Source organism: Lipotes vexillifer, unplaced genomic scaffold (genome assembly GCF_000442215.2).
Source record: "Lipotes vexillifer unplaced genomic scaffold, Lipotes_vexillifer_v1.1 scaffold224, whole genome shotgun sequence".
Taxonomy (NCBI): Eukaryota; Metazoa; Chordata; class Mammalia; order Artiodactyla; family Lipotidae; genus Lipotes; species Lipotes vexillifer.
The window spans coordinates 342,858-359,054 of NW_006775984.1; the positions used below are offsets into that span (position 1 = coordinate 342,858).

The 16,197-nt window shown below is 37.9% G+C and overlaps 1 pseudogene; it reads left to right on the forward strand.

Annotated features, from left to right (window-relative positions):
* The first annotated feature begins 2,168 nt into the window (after positions 1–2,168).
* LOC103077689 (tyrosine--tRNA ligase, mitochondrial pseudogene) lies at positions 2,169–3,502 on the forward strand (annotated as a pseudogene).
* The last annotated feature ends 12,695 nt before the right edge of the window (positions 3,503–16,197 follow it).

Here is a 16,197-nt window from a genome sequence, read left to right on the forward strand (position 1 = left end):
GAATTGTTTTAATTGGTTGCTGTTTCCACCCCTCCCCTCCCCTCCCCTTCCTTTTCAACTTCCTTTCTGGCACTACAAGAGCTCCCTAATCTTCTTGTATTTTTCCAGCCTTAGGCTAGAATCAGTCATTTTCCTAAAGGACCTTGGCTACACTTAATGGATAATTGTGTCTGGAAACCAAGATCTGAGTGCTGGGTGTGCTCATTGCTACTAAGGTGCCATTGTTTGTAGCCTCTCTCAGTGGACAGAACTAAGAAATACATGGGTGTACACAAAGCCATACACATGTACACGTCTAAAGTGTACCCCATGCTATTCCAGCACCACAGGGCTCATTGTAGACGTCCTCTCTCAATTATTTTTAACTTTTTTATCTGACAGTAAGAAACCCGGCTACTATCATCTGTAATCTATTTACTTATTTGGTTTTCCCTAGAATACATGTAGTTTCAGAATTGCTAACCCATACTTGTGGGAAATCAATTTAATAATTAATGTACACTGTTTATATATGGTTCCCTTGCCAGTAGCCTTACAATATTCATTGAAAACACTGTTTCCAAAGTTACTTAGGTTAGTTCCTTTTTCACCCTCACCCCCTTCACTGAAGTCATATCATATAGTTGTAATATACTTATATTTACATGTCACCACCATCTGTATTCCATGCTAGGATCCCTTGACATATTGGTCGATACTTTAAATTTGCATACAGTAAAGTCCACTCTCTATGGGTTTTGACAAATGCATATAGTCATATACCCAGTAATCCAGTTTCATACAGGATGGTTCCATAACCCTAAAAATTCTCCTTTGTAATCAACCTATTATCAACCTATTCTTTCTCCATCAACCCCTCTGATGGTTTAGAAGAAGTTATTAATTTCAGTTTCTTCGATTAAGGGTGGGGACAACACTCTGTATGACCCTCTTCAAACTGATTCCAGAAGTCTGGCCAGTTGATTGCTGATAAAGGTTTTAAGGCAATTCAATAGAAATTTATATTATTTTCAACAAATTATGCTGGAACAACTGGATATCATATATTCTTTAAAAGTGACCATTATTTCACACCATTCTCAAATGTTAACTCAAAACGGATTATAGATCTAAATGTTTAATGAGAAACTGTAAAATTCTTAGAATAAAATCATTAAAAATTTTATGTAGGCAAAGTTTCCCCAGAACACAAATAATATAAACCATAATATATATCTATGGATCTATATAGATAGATAATTATACATATCTGTAAATTTGACTTCATGAACATGAGATCCATTGCTTTCTTAAAGACATTACCATGAAAATGAAAAAGGAAGCCAGAGATTAGGAGAAAGTATTTATAAGACATGTATCAGATCAAGAATGTGCATACAGCATATATAAAGATCTCTTATAATTCAATAACAAGACCACAAACCATGGTATTAAACCATTGGCAATACCTCAGATACTTCACAAAATAAAATATGTAATAAACACATGAAAAAATGCACAGTATTATTACTTATGAGACAAATTAGAGTAAAATCTCAATGAGATAGCACCACAAACAGATGAGAATTGCTAAAATTAATTTTAAAAACTCCTACCATGCTTTTTGTTGTCAAGGATGTGGACTACCTTGAACTCTCATATACCGCTGGTGGAAATGTAAGTGGTACAGCCACATTGGAAAATACTTGGTAGCTACTGCACTTATAAAGTTAGACATACACATACTATCACTCTATGGTACTAACCCAAAATAAATGGAATTTATGTGTACAAAGATGTGTACATCAAAGTTCCTAACACCTTTATTTCCAGTAGTCCAAAACTGGAAACAGGATGTCTATCATCAGATCAATTACCAAATTAAAAAAAGGGTGCCACAAACTACTGACAAATATGAATGCATCTCAAAATTGTTATTCTAATTGAAAGAAGTCAGAAAAAAAACATATATATATATATACATGAGTAGAAAGAAGCTTTTGAGGGTGATAGAAATGTTTGCTATCTTGATTGTGGTGGTTTTATATAGTATACACATACATACCAACACAACTGTACAATTTTCTATACTTCTAATATAGTTTATTAAAACTTACCAAGTGGAATGCGTACTGAAGGATGTAGCTGGACCCTCCAAATCCCAGCATTCCCTTCGGGCCTGCACCAAGATGGCGGCGCCCAGGTTGCAGTCCTTTATCTCAGGCAGGTGGTTCGGTGCCCCAGGCCCTTCAGAAGTCTTGCCCCTGCGGCTGCGTGAGGCCCACTCTGGTGCTCAGGGGTGGCTGGCGGTGTAGGAGGCTCGGAGTCTGTTTTAGAAGTTCCTCCTCTAGAGGGGGGCAAAGCTAGAGCTCCCTGCGCTCTTCCACTGTGGAAGGCGGGCTACCCGAGCAGCCGGAAGTTAGGCGCGCGCCAGGCGCCGGCTACCGAGCTCGTGGGAAGCAACGAGCGCCCCGCACCGAAGGCTCCAAGCCCTGTCTGCTCTTCACCAGCAGCTCTTCGCTGACAGGCGGACCTGCAGCAGCTTCCCAGAGCGGCTCAGCTCAGCCCCGGGCGGCCCCGAACGATTGGGTGTGGGGGCGGGGTGCGGAGGCTGACGCTTGCGCAGGAGCACCCGGATGTGGGGCGAGAACCGCGAGACTAGGAGCTTGGCGAGGTTTTACACCGGGTGCTCTAGGCCTAAGACCTCTGCTGCCTGTTCGAGCCCAGCTGGGTGCATCTGGTCAGCTGGGCAATATCATGTCCTGGTACGACTTCATCAACAAGTTGACTAGAGAAGACGGGTCTGGAATCACTGTTCCCCTAATTACAGGTACACCCGGATCCAAACTGGGAAGTTTGCTGCCAGTGCTCTTTGCCTGAACAGTTAAGACACCTCCTTTTGAATTGTATCAGTTCTTGGTCAGGAAGCAAGATGATTGCGTAGAAAGGTAAAAGCTCCTCACTTTTCTGCCCGTTGCACAGATTGACCACATAGTGCAGCTTTGGGTCAAAGAGCCAGGAAATTGGCGTCCTCAGAAACGACTTGCTGCGGAAGTAGCAGAGCTTGTTCATGGACAAGAGGAGCTGGGTTCTGCTAAAAAAATGTACGCAAGCCCTTTGTTATAGTAGCATAAATGCACTGGAGGTCACGTCTGATCAAGAGTTAAAAGAGTTGTTTAAAGAAACTTCATTTTCTGGATTAGTTCTTAACCTTGGGACAAGTGTCCTGGATACATGCTGCAAAGCAAATGCCATTCCAGGTGGCCCCCGAGGGTATTGGATTGCAGAAGGTGGAGTCGGTATTAATCACAGACAAGTAACAAATCCTGAGAGTGTTTTAGTTGTTAGACCACATGTTCTTAAGAATGGACTTTCATTCTTAATGATGAAAAGGGATCTTTATACCATAAATGGCTTCAGCTCTGACGAAAAATCCTGTGGTTCAAACAGCCATCATTCATTCTCGAGATATAAGAAAGACAACAGAGACTGGAGTATACTCTCGGCTTCACACTGTAAGTAATTTCATTATTTATGTAGGTTGGTTAATAAATAAGTTGTTTATGTGATGATGGAGTATTTTATTTCCTGATCTGTAAACATCGACTACCATAGAAAACCATAATTTCCTGGGTTAATCTTTTTTCTTTTAAGTTATACTTCATGAAAAAATGAAATGCTGTGTTTCCTCTCCTACCCTTCTTGCTCTATTTTTTGGAGTTGAGGAGAAACAATGAAAAAGAGGTAGTTTAAGGGATTGTGGATACTTTTTATCAGGTTTGTATCTCACTGATCTTAGGAGTGTTTTATTGTTGTTCTAAAATCAGCAGTGCCTCTAGAGTCCACATTAGGAATGCAAAATCTAGTATTTGGAAACATAAATTTCTGATTTTCATTATTTAGGAAGTAAGTATAGTTCTTAAAAAGAAGAAAAGTATCGGATGAAACCATAGTTGTCATTAGAAATTACAGTAGAAATCATTTCTTTTCAGAGAAAAGAACAAAAATAGTACTTGACTTTTCAGAAGTTTCTAATTCAGTTTTGCAGTCCCTAGCCTGTTTCAGTATAGTTAAATTTATTCATCGCCTTAAAAAATGGAAAGTATCAAGTGGAAATTACTGAACTACAAAATCCATCTGATGAAATTAACAGCAACTTGGACACAACAAGTTAAAGATTCCAAGAATTTGAAGGCAAATTGATATGTTATTCAAACTGAATAATATAAAGAAAACAAACAAACGAAAAGACAGTAGTCTCAATTGCGGGGCAGTATCAAGCTAGTTAATATATATGTAATTGGAGTTTCAAAAGGAGAGGGAAAAACAAACAATTCAGGGATCAAAGGAGAACAAACAAAATTTACTTGTTTCAGTTGTTAAGTATTACAAAGAGAGAACTTTAGTATCAAAGTTAGTAAGTCTAAATAGTAAGTGTAATAAGTATTAGAACTAATTTATTGCCTGCCTAAAGTGCTTTACCACCACACCTAATTCATCTTCATATGCATCTCCAGTGTAACTACCCACAATGGTTTTCTGACCTGCACTCCTCCCATAGACATTAATGCCTAGTCATTCCTTTGCATTGCTTAATTTTACAGTATTATACTTGTATCATTGCACACTTAACAACTTAGTGAAAGTTTTATTTACATGTTTGTCTCTGCCACTATAAAACTAACTGGGACAATGTCTTATTTAAGTTTATTTATCTAGTATCTAGTACTATGAGCACATGGTCACTCTTCAGTGATTATTCATCAAGTAAAAGAAAGACTATAAGAAGATTCAAAATGATAAAACACAAAGAAGGAAAATACCTAGAACTTATTGCTATAAACCCTAAATGGATATGAGAAATTACTCTGTAAAGGAAAAACAGGGCAAATTATTATGTACATTTTATAAATTTTTCCTGTGTTCCCTTAAAATTGATTTAGGGTATCATGGAAAACAATCTACATCTTGAGCTGGTAGAGAGCATGGCTTGAGGATCAGAACAAATGAGTTGCTTAGTGTTTGTGTCTAAACATGTCTTTCATTGCAGTTTATCTTCCTTTTCTTGTCTGATAAGAAGTTAAATTGGTTAGCATTGGTCTTTCATCTGTTCTATTAACTTTAATCTATTTTGGGGTTAAACTGTTTTGTCTTCTTATTTTAAAATAATTTAAAAGCAATTGTCTCTAGCATGCAATGGGAGAGCTGCCGCACACGGGTGCCTGGCTGACCTGCGGAGGATGTAGTGGGTCTCCTCAGAGGCGTCTCCATCTAGGACAGGGACTTCTCATGAATGTGAAGTGATCTTCTGAGAGTTTCATTTTGAGGGAGAGGGACATGGTTTAAATGCCCTTTTTTGTTTTTTAGGGAATTTCCATATCACATGCTTATAAAAGTTTCATTACAAAATGTGAGACTGCGATTTTTTGGGTAGCATCCCGTCTCTTGCTTCCTGTTTTAGGTAAATCACTACCTCATACTTGGACCATACATGAGTATCATGCATGACCCATACAGTTAAAAAAAGAGGGGGCATAAAATGGCCTGTTGGTAGGGATGCTAAGTATCAGGTGGAGTGGACTACATGTCGTTTAATGTTCTTCCATTTCTAGAACTGTATGATGCTTAGGAATCAGGAATCTCAATGAAACAATGGACAATGCCATTAAATAATAATGCTGATGCAACGATAATTTTTAGAGAGTACTACTATCTAACACGTAGTGGCTAGAATTTTTTAAATTCTTTTAAATTCTAGCAAAACGTATGCTTATAACACGTTTTTTTTTCCCCTCAGCATGATGCTTGTGGCATATATGTTTACTCTCCAGAGTTTCTGTGGAGACTTGGCACTATGGTTTATTTTTGCTTTGTTTCTGTACTTATGTTTTTTCTCCTATTAATTTTAGTTCTCCCAGTGAAAAAATTTATTCATGTTCTTCAAAAGTATAATCCTTGGATTTGGAGCAGTTGTCTCCTATCTTGCCGTTATCTATCTGTCCAAGGACACTGAATACATGTCACCTTTCTTATTACGTGGACATTGCACGGGAGGATATAATTTATTAAATATTAAAGATCTTCAGGTATTTCTTCACATTGTATTGCTTAGAATCATAAAATCTAAAAGCTGGAATGATTTATCTAATGGTCTCATTTTATGTATTAGGGAACTGAGAGGGAGAGAATTGAAATAACTCATGCTAGATCTTAACACCAGTTTGCAGCAGCCCCAGGAGTAGCTCATTCCCTCTTCATGTCTCTTTTGCCATCTCAGATAAGTTTGGTTTTTTCTTGTAGCGTTTTGGATCAGAGAAGAACCTGTCTCTGTTCCCCCATTCACAGAATTGTTTGGATGAATAGGAAACTTTCTTGGCCATGGGTGAACTCAGGCTTCTTTCTTTGTCGCTGAGAAATCTGCCTTTGCAAACTGTGAATCACTGTGCAGCAGCTGCTTCCACAAAGAACACCTGGCTGGGATGTCTGTGCTTTGGTACCTTCTCCCCTCCTCCTACAGTTGTAGTTAAAGTAACAGGTTTTGACTTTTAAAAGGTCACCCGTGGTTCTATACAGTAGCATCTTCCTCTTGGAGAGAAGTCCCTTTTTGGATTGCCTGTGTTTTAACAACATGTAAACACCTATTTTTATGTTCTCTTTGGTCAAGTTGTGGCTAGAATTTAAAACATTACTTACTCTTTCCTATAGTAAGCCCATCACTGTGGGGAAGACATACACAATTCACTTTTATCTCCCATTGGAAGTGTACACTCTAGCCAACCGACAACTGTTACAATCTCACAACCGTGAGTTTCCAAACAACCTTACTATGACATATGTTGTTTTGCTGTTGGACACTGTGCATTATCATCATCATAATTCTTGTGAAAGAAAAATGCATTAAGTGTAATACGGCCCAAATAGAATACAAAGTTTCTGCCTCCTGGGAACTTGTGTTTTAATGAATGCTGTTTAACAGAAAACCTATTAGGCCACAAGGTCTTCCAACTTTGCTGTGAAATAGGTTGATGAAAATGTTATTTTTTATAATAAATTGAGGAAAATAGAACAGCAGAGGGACTGAGCAAGTTTCATTGAAAAGTAGAGTGTGTCTCAGTCAGAGTTTAGTGTATGGGTTCCTTTCATGTTTCCTTAAGGCAGAGATTAATAAAATGTTATAATTTCTCTAAATGATATTGACAAATATAACAAATTCTTTTTTTATCATTTATTGCTCTAAATCTATCTATACTCATCATTATTTTTACTAGCACAATGGTGGATACTCAGTAAAGCAATTCATATGTACATTTAGAGGTTTTTGAAGCAAGGTTGGGGTTTGAATATGTTATTATATGCTTAAAGATATTGCTTAAAGATTGAATGGGTTCTCAAGTCCTGTCCTGCCAGTTGGCCTCTCTTCCAATGAAATCGTCAAGGGAACTTTATAAAAGGAACAAGGGTGAGTGAGAATCAACATGTATTTTATTGTCAACTAGGTAGGTACCAAATTCTAGTGAGCAGCTTGAGGCACATGCTTTTAGGTTGGAGGCCTACATGGGCCACTATTTCCCTTAAGGTTTAAATCTCAATTTTGAAAAAGTACAGTCCTCTGGTTGCCTGTACCATCTTGGAACCTGAAGGAATTGCCAGTATACTTAAGTGTTCAAATGGAGAAAAACATAGCCCAAAATATCTTTCTTAGCTTGGTAGACTTGGGTCAGCTTATCTCTCCATTTTCTTCGGGAGCAGAGGGGAAAGAGAACACGGTTTTCTGTATTAAGGCCTTCTTGGGCCTTCTCATCACATAAAGGTAGACAGTACGTAGGTCATGTCTTTGTAGGAGGCCAGTAAATTAAGATGGTTTCTACACTTGGGTATATATGCCCTCAAATAATATTCCACATTCTGAAAAATGAGCTTAATGTTTTCTCCATTTTAAGAAAATACAGGAAAGGAATGTCAAGTGGCAGAAGCTGACGGAGAGATATTTTTCTAGAGTAGAGAGCCTCCCCTTTCCTCCTGCAGAACCAGACTCTGACTACTGTATTAGACTGATGTTCGAAAGAAATACTTTGTTATTACTTCCTTAGAATCATGGTGGTATAGTCAAGTCTTAAATTTTGTGTAGTGTACTTTCCTCATTAATGGGAGGTAGCTTCTGGGGATTTCTAAACTTGCATAAATACTTGAATGTTTCCAACAGTTTCTTTCCACATCTTTCCTTTGCGATTTACTTTCATTTCTTTCAATTCTCTGTAACTTCTCTACATCACTAACAAATATCTGGAAGAAGTCAAAATAGAAGTCTTCAAGTCAATACTGCTAACTCTCATGAAAAATACAACTCTCTTCTATTTTACTAATAGAAGAGCCTCTCAGATCTTTACACATATATTGTTTGATCTCAGTTTATACACAAGTCTAACAATCAAGATTATACAAGATCTCAGACTGTAGGCAATTAGGAGGAACAAAGAAGAGGGGGAGACATACAGGATACTCACTGAGAATAGCAATGAATAGCTTACCAGCCAGAAGATAACCCTATGAAAAGCATATATAGGTACCCTAGAAATCATGGGGTTCAAGTCAGCTCCTACAGGAGTAAACCAGCCTGAGGAGCAGTTGATTCCATATTATCAGAGAGTTTGATACACTCAATATTGTCTTTAAAAAAATCTGTAAAATATGAAATACAAATAAGTAATTATTTAAATTTACTTCTGTCTTAGAAATCACGTGTATGTAGAACCATATACCAGTATTGAAAATAAAAATTATTAGTATATTGCAACAAGTGTTTATTTCATGATACAAGGTTTAGTTATTTGTAACAAGTATGACTAACTCTTTATTCATCATCCTAGGTATATGAGAAATTGTGTATGAGAATAGAAAAGGGGGCTTCAGAAGAAGAATAATGAAAATAGGGGCAAAGTTTGCAAAGTTAAGATGTCCCATTCTTAAACAAACACCTTTATCTCAATAGTGGGACAGTGAGAGCTGATGAATTCAATCATGCAGTATCCTGGTTGCTGAATATCAAAGTCAAAAAGCTAATTAAGTCATCTGAGGACATGTGTGTGAAATCAGTCTCTAGGATGAGCACATAGCAAATTGCAGAAAACTTCCAGCTTCAGAGAAGTGCCAACATGTGCATTAAGATACGTGCTGTTAAAATATTAAGCATCAATTTGTACCAACCTTGCGTTTCTTAAATCTATAGGGACACCACAGTGAAGGAAGGGCATGTATGAACCTCAGGAACAAGAGATTCTTAGTATTACTCTTTTCACTGTCAATTTTGATAATGCATATCATTGTAGAAAAGTCAATTAAAAAAAGAAAAAAGAAAGAAAAGCCTATCTCTATACTTCTACAATCCAGAGATAGATGTCCTTTGTTAACATTTTGGCAAGCAGTGCTACTTAAGTGCTTATTTTTCATATATCCATTTATATTTTAAATTTTGACATCTTTAGGAATATTTAATACATCATAATCTTTTACTTTATATTACTCTGTCTTTGCAAACATCATTAAATCTTTTTTTTAATTTCTTGAAAACTGTAACTTTACTATATTTGGGTAGTTAATTTGGTCCACTGGTTTGCTATCACAAACTTGAGAATCCCTGTGCACACATTTATATACATAGTATTTCTAGAATTAGAATTAATGGGTCAAAGAATATTTCAGGCTTTTAGCACATATTGACTTTTTCTCTGGGTAGCTTGTGTGCATTTATGTTTCTGCTGGACAGAAATGCTTTACCACTTACTTACCTTCACTGGGTCTTATTAACATTTCTCTCAGACATTTTTTTTAAATCTTAGAGTTGCATTTTATGATTCTTATTTTTTAAAACTTGTTAAGATGTGGTTTTTGGCCCAGTATGTGGTCTATCTTAGTGAATGTTCCAAAATACGAATACCGGTTGCACTCCCATCAGCATTGTACAAGAGTGTTGTTTCATATCCTCACCAACTGTAGGTTTTAGTTTAACTTATTCTGGTGTATGCGTAAAGGAATATTACTGTGGTCTTACTTTGTATGCCTGCCTTAGGTTGAGTTTCTTTTTGAAAGCAGAACCTAAAAAAATAGCTCATGTGCAGGATGCAATTCAAGGAAGTAAGAATGAAGGACCTTTGGGAGTGATTGAAAAATGAAAACCCAGTGTAAGTGTGTGTTACAAAATCACCTTTGTGGGAAGCTAGGGCTTGTCCAGGACCTTCTGAAGAGTGTACAGAATGCCACTCAGTATTGTCTGCTCAAGGATCAACTAGGAGGACAATTATTTACTGACTCTAGTCCTCCTTTGGTAGAGGGTTACCCCAGCCTCTTTGTACTTCTGTACTTGCTCAGCAGGCTTTTATTAGCATTCTTGATATTGGAGAAGCCCTGGAGCAGATAGAAATACATGACACACTCTTAAGGCAAGATGCTGTCTGAGCAAGGCTGAAAGACGTGGATGAAATTAGTGTTAAATTAGAAGAGATATAGGCAGGAGCACAGTGGCCTCTATTGCAATTTCAGTGATAACTAATGGAGTAAAGCAAGTGCTGTGTTTATTGACCATTTGGACTTGCCTTCTAAAAAATGATACATGAAGCTTCTTGCATGTTGTTTTATGATATTTCTGTGTAGTTTACTTTTAATTTGTAGAAATGTTTTATAAATTTCTGTTATAAGTGCTTTATCACTTACATGTATTGCAAATATTGTCTCCTCCTTTCACCTTGCCTTTCTACCTTCTTAACATGAGTTTTCTGAACAGAAGATCCTATTTTAATGTAGTCCAATCTATCAAGCTTTGTATTTGTAGTTAGTTATTTTCATGTCCCACTTAAGGAATCTTTTCCTGTCAAAAATTTATGGAAATATATTATTAATAGAAGGCTTTTTTTTGTCTTTCATGATTAGCTCTACAATCCTCCTGTATTGATTTTTGTGTATGATCTATTACATCATAGATTAATACATATAATACATATATTACATATGTAATATATATATACATATATATATATTCTGCTCAAACTCCTCTTTTCTCCTTCTACGGGGATCTCTTCTCTATCCCTATCCCCGTATAAGTGGAAACCTTGAAATTAGTAACTTTCTTACAAGACCCAGATTTCCTTGCCACAATTGTTTGGACCAGTTACGGAGGCTTTTTCTAAATTATCGATTTTTTTTCTGGTAGTGGATGCTGTAAAATGAAAAGATGGGTTCTACCAGTGGCTGTGTTTTCCTTTGTGTTTAAGAGGTAATGAGTAGACGGGCTTCCCTCGTGGTGCAGGTGGTTAAGAATCTACCTGCCAAGGCAGGGTACATGGGTTCAAGCCCTGGTCTGGGAAGATCCCACCCACGGTGCAACTAAGCCTGTGTGCCACAACTACTGAGCCTGCGCTCTAGAGCCCGCAAGACACAACTACTGAGCCCGCGTGCTGCTGCCACTGAAGCCCACGCACCTAGAGCCCGTGCTCCGCAGCAAGAGAAGCCACCGCATTGAGAAGCCCACGCACCACAATGAAGGGTAGCCCCCGCTGGGCGCAACTAGAGAAACCCCACATGCAGCAATGAAGACCCAATGCAGCCAAAAATAAATAAATAAATATTTTAAAAATCGATCCTTAAAAAAAAAAAAAGAGAGATAATGAGCAGGGAATTGAGGGGGCAGTGGAAGAAGGGAGAGAAAGAGAGAACTGAAAATCTTCTAGTCCTTAGTTTCTCATACTTCCAAGGCAACCATCCTGCCTTTCTTCACATTTCATTTCTCAGTTTGGTTAATCAGTGAATCCCCCTTTGCGCCTAGGCTGCAGTTAGATTTCTGTCACTTAGAAGACCAAAATCTCTGTGTTTATTTTTTTACAGACTAGATTACTAGAAGTACTAGAGGTAAACACACTGCTCATAACACATTCACATTTAAAATGTATAAGCCAATGTCCTTCCAGAGTGGCTTTTTCATAATCTGATTTCAATCGTGTTGAGTAAACTTTTTCCCTCATACCATTTACTTTTTTTTTTTGAATTTTAGAATTGTATTTATTTTTTTATACAGCAGGTTCTAATTAGTTATCCATTTTATACATATTAGTGTATACATGTCAATCCCAATTTCCCAATTCATCACACCACCACCACCCCCACTGCCACTTGACCCTCTTGGTGTCCATACATTTGTTCTCTACAGCTGTGTCTCTATTTCTGCCCTGCAAACCGGTTCATCTGTATCATTTTTCTAGGTTTCACATATATGTGTTAATATATGATATTAGTTTTTCTCTTTCTGACTTACTTGGCTCTGTATGACAGTCTCTAGATCCATCCACGTCTCTACAAATGACCCAATTTCGTTCCTTTTTATGACTGAGTAATATTCCATTGTATATGTATGTACCACATCTTCTTTATCCATTCGTCTGTCGATGGACATTTAGGTTGCTTCCATGACCTGGCTATTGTAAATAGTGCTACAATGAACAGTGGGGTGCATGTGTATTTTTGAATTATGGTTTTCTCTGGGTACATGCCCAATAGTGGGATTGCTGGGTCATATGATAATTCTATTTTTAGTTTTTTAAGGAATGTCCATACTGTTCTCCGTGGTAGCTGTAAATTTACATTCCCACCAACAGTGCAAGAGGGTTCCCTTTTCTCCACACCCTCTCCAGCATTTGTTGTTTCTAGATTTTCTGATGATGCCCATTCTAACTGGTGTGAGGTGATACCTCATGGTAGTTTTGATTTGCATTTCTCTAATAATTAGTGATGTTGAGCAGCTTTTCATGTGCTTCTTGGCCATCTGTAAGTCTTCTTTGGAGAAATGTCTATTTAGGTCTTCTGCCCATTTTTGGATTGGGTTGTTTTTTTAATATTGAGCTGCATGAGCTGTTTATATATTTTGGAGATTAATCCTTTGTTCATGATTCATTTGCAAATATTTTCTCCCATTCTGAGGGTTGTCTTTTTGTCTTGTTTATAGTTTCCTTTGGTGTGCAAAAGCTTTGAAATTTCATTAGGTCCCATTGGTTTACTTTTGTTTTTATTTCCATTACTCTAGGAGGTAGATCAAAAAAGATCTTGCTGTGATTTATGTCAAAGGGTGTTCTTCCTATGATTTCCTCTAAGAGTTTTATAGTGTCTGGTCTTACATTTAGGTCTCTAATCCACTTTGAGTTTATTTTTGTGCATGGTGTTAGGGAGTGTTCTAATTTCATTCTCTTACATGTAGCTGTCCGGTTTTCCCAGCACCACTTATTGAAGAGACTGTCTTTTCTCCATTGTATATCCTTTCCTCCTTTGTCATACATTAGTTGACCATAGGTGCGTGGGTTTATCTCTGGGCTTTCTATCCTCTTCCATTGATCTATATTTCTGTTTTTGTGCCAGTACCATATTGCCTTGATTACTGTAGCTTTGTAGTATAGTCTGGAGTCAGGGAGTCTGATTCCACCAGCTCTGTTTTTTTCCTTCAAGACTGTGTTGACTATTCAGGGTCATTCCCTTGTATGTTATTGGTCATTTTTCCCTTGTTGCTTTCAGTAATTTTTCTTTATCTTTAATTTTTGTCAGTTTGATTACTATGTGTCTCAGTGTGTTTCTCCTTGAGTTTATCCTGCCTGGGACTCTCTGCACTTCCTGGACTTGGGTGGCTATTTCCTTTCCCATGTTAGGGAAGTTTTCGACTGAAATCTCGGGTCGTTTCCCTCTCTCTTCTCCTTCTGGGACCCCTATAATGTGTATGTTTTTGCATTTAATGTTGTCCCAGAGGTCTCTTAGGCTGTCTTCATTTCTTTTCATTCTTTTTTCTTTATTCTCTTCCATAGCAGTGAATTCCACCTTTCTGTCTTCCAGGTCACTTTTCCATTCTTCTGCCTCAGTTATTATGCTCTTGATTCCTTCTAGTGTATTTTTCATTTCAGTTATTGTATTGTTCATCTCTGTTTGTTTGTTCTTTAATTCTTATAGTTGTTTGTTCTTTAATTCTAGGTCTTTGTTAAATATTTCATGCATCTTCTCGATGTTTGCCTCCATTCTTTTTCTGAGGTCCTCGATCATCTTCACTATCATTATTCTGAATTCTTTTTCTGGAAAGTTTCATATCTCCACTTCATTTAGTTGTTTTTCTGGGGTTTTATCTTGTTCCTTCATCTGTTGCATAGCCCTCTGCCTTTTCATCTTGTCTATCTTTCTGTGAATGTGGTTTTTGTTCCACAGGCTGCAGGTTGTAGTTCTTCTTCCTGCTGTCTGCCCTCTGGTGGATGAAGCTGTCTAAGAGGCTTGTGCAAGTTTCCTGATGGGAGGGACTGGTGTGGGTAGAGCTGGGTGTTGCTTTGGTGGGCAGAACTCAGTAAAACTTTAATCCGCTTGTCTGCTGATCGGTAGGGCTGGGTTCCCTCCCTGTTGGTTGTTTGGCCTGAGGTGACCCAACACTGGAGACTTCCTGGCTCTTTGGTGGGGGCTAATGGCAGACTCTGGGAGGGCTCACGCCAAGGAGTACTTCCCAGAACTTCTGCTGCTAGTGTCCTTGTCCTCACATTGAATGACAGTAACCCCCTGCGTCTGCAGGAGACCCTCCAACACTAGCAGGTAGGTCTGGTTCAATCTCCTGTGGGGTCACTGCTCCTTCCCCTGGGTCCCGATGCACACACTACTTTGTGTGTGCCCTCCAAGAGTGGAGTCTCTGTTTCCTCCGGTCCTGTCGGAGTCCTGCAATCAAATCCCACTAGCCTTCAAAGTCTTATTCTCTGGGAATTCCTCCTCCTGTTGCTGGACCCCCAGGTTGGGAAGCCTGACTTGGGGCTCAGAACCTTTACTCCAGTGGATGGGCTTCTGTGGTATAAGTGTTCTCCAGTTTGTGAGTCACCCACCCAGCCATTATGGGATTTGATTTTATTGTGATTGTGCCCCTCCTACCATCTCACTGTGGCTTCTCCTTTGTCTTTGGGTGTGGGGTATCTCTTTTGGTGAATTCCAGTGTCTTCCTGTCAATGATTGTTCAGCAGTTTGTTGTGATTTCGGTGCTCCCACAAAAGGGTGTGCCTCATACCATTTTCAAGCACACATATTATTAGCTTTTTTCTCTTTTATTTTTTCTAAAACTATTAGTCCCCCTAATCTCTGTGATTATTGCAACTTTAGCCATTGGTTCAATAAAGGTAGGAAGAAGCAGATGAGTCTTGGAGAAAAAGACAAACCAGTGCCCAGAATTCAAGAATTGCAAGATTAAGGAAGGTCTTTTTGTTCCACAATTGTTTTAATTTTCTTTTCTGACTTAAACACTGGCGTTTGAACGTCTTGGGCCTAAAAATGAATAGAGGAGAATGACTAGAACTGGCTGGGGTTGACTAGTATAACTGTGTTGGTATTCAGTGCCCCTGGCAGCATAACTGGAGAAGTACAGGGGCCATTGTACTCCCTTATGGTTACTAAAGCCCAGCTACTTTTTAAAAGTTTAAGTACTACTTAATAGATTTTGAAATTTTATGATATTTATTTCATATAGAGATTTTAAAATAACTCCTGTCTCCCATCTGATATATCTTCTCTCTGCTCAAGACCATAATTTTGGGAGAACCTAATATATGTTTTACATGTCTAATTTAATAAACAAACAGATTTCAGAGGAATGGGTTGGCCTCATGACAGGCCCTGCTAAACAAAAACTTCTACAACAATAGCAAGCATTAATTGAATACCTACATGTTTAAATGGACCACACAATTTACATTTGATAATTATAGTACTTTTTACAATAGCACTAGGAAGTAAGTACTGTTAATTTATTCCCCTTTTACAAAATTCTTTTTTTTTTTTTTCAGAATTCTAGACTAACTCCATAGAGATAGGTATTAACTTTTCAACAACATATAAGGAATCAGAGGAAGTTGTATTCTTGTTTGAGGATGGAAGAATGAAGTTGTAAGTGCCCAAATGAGATATAAAGATGCCAACTCTCTTATGACCCTGGAAATGTCATAGGAGGTAGGAACACTAAGGATAAAATATCTTAGGGTAGAGAATGGGTCTGGGTAAGTGTCTTAGTGCAGAGGAGAGACATCTGATAAATGAGGTAGAAAAGGAAAATTATTTCTCACGAATGTGATATTCAGTGGTAGATAATCCTGAGTTGAGAACCGTAGGTCTTCTAATTAGTTGAGAATTTTTGCACAAGTTGGTTTTCTTTGACTGCTCCTAAATTGACTCATCTTT